This window comes from Oreochromis aureus, linkage group 3, assembly GCF_013358895.1.
Source record: "Oreochromis aureus strain Israel breed Guangdong linkage group 3, ZZ_aureus, whole genome shotgun sequence".
In the NCBI taxonomy this organism is placed as follows: domain Eukaryota; kingdom Metazoa; phylum Chordata; class Actinopteri; order Cichliformes; family Cichlidae; genus Oreochromis; species Oreochromis aureus.
In genome coordinates, this window is record NC_052944.1 from 120202116 (window position 1) to 120203503 (window position 1388).

Consider the following 1388-nt stretch of genomic DNA (forward strand, 5'->3'; position numbering starts at 1 on the left):
TTCAAAGGCTAAGACAAAATGTCAATATCTATGAATGTGGAGACTCAAAAGACTAGTTCGGTAATAGTTGCCGATGGATTTATGAGACTTGATAGAAAGTTGGACGTTTGCAACAGGTGAATCGGTGAACTACCGAGGTTGCGCCCAAATGCTTAAAGCTGTTAGCTGGTCAGTGTTTTCAGGTGTGCTTGTACTACCTGTAATTTATTGCCGATTACTTGTATTTGCTTAATTGTTTACTAAATGTTTGAGGTGTGAAATAAACCGCAATGGAGTTTGTAAACAAAATATGGGTGTGTGTGTTTGGAGGATGCGTTTGTGCGGGGGTTAGGTGGTGGGGGCACGAACATTTTCTTGTAAAACAAAGGGGGCCTGGCAAAAAAGTTTGGGAACCACTGATCTAGACAGTGTGAAGAAGTGAAGTATTGAAATTATTTTATGTTGCATAATGACAACATGTTGCCCCTATACATTTAAGGACAAAGTTCAATGACCGCCACCTGCTGGATGGTGAGTGCAGAGGGGCGTGTAATTGTTGAGCTGGACAAAGAGAACATCTTTGCTGATGCGATGTCAGTCTTCTTTTGTTCGTTCTATGTATTGAACCTGGAATACCAGGAGTCAGCGTGTGCAACATTGGAACTAATTCAGAGGTATGTTTGAACAGTTAGATAAAAGTGATAGATGATGAATAAATTATCCCTAAGTAACTATTTCAAATCACAACTCAATGTTACTGTATGTTACTATTTATTGTGGCATGCTTTAAGGTTTTTTGTAAGGATAAACCCTGAAGAGGGAACAAAATGTACCTCCAAGGTTGGGACAAGCAGAAAGACTGGGACCACTGTGAAGCGAAAGGTTGTTCACATTAACCGTCATGTCACAACTTTCCTCCAGCGGCTTACTGAATTTGAGTGGCAAACGTCAAATTAGGTAACTGTTTTTGCCATTTTAGTGAATTTCTTGTATAATTTAAGTGACCAATGTGTTGTTACCTGTGTCTCCACAGATGATCCATGGCCCATGCTTTCTGGACATTTACACAAGACGAACAACAATGAAGACAAGCTCTCTCGCCATCTTGCAAGACGCTGACTCTGTCCAATAGGTTTTTTGAGTGCAACAGTTTTGATTTTTTTTTTCCTTCTTTTACCCGTTTGTTAAAAATTATTTCAGCTACTTACACTTTAATTGTCACATGTATTGGCTCACTCTACAAATCAATGAACTCAGTCCACAAAGCAAGATCAGGGTTCAGTGCAGGTCAGTCAAGTTCCTTCACACCACACACGCTCATCCATGTCCTTGTGGACCCTGCTTTGTGCATTGATTTGGTGGTGTGAGCCAGTATTTTGGACAAAGTGTATATAAGTAGTAATATACCT

The 1388-nt window shown here is 40.0% G+C and overlaps 1 long non-coding RNA gene across 1 annotated transcript; it reads left to right on the forward strand.

Moving 5' to 3' along the window:
- The first annotated feature begins 597 nt into the window (after positions 1–597).
- Positions 598–1152, forward strand: LOC120437980. Its single transcript, XR_005611553.1, has 3 exons — positions 598–653; positions 771–861; positions 1013–1152. It is a non-coding gene; the product is annotated as an uncharacterized LOC120437980 (long non-coding RNA).
- Positions 1153–1388: the final 236 nt, after the last annotated feature.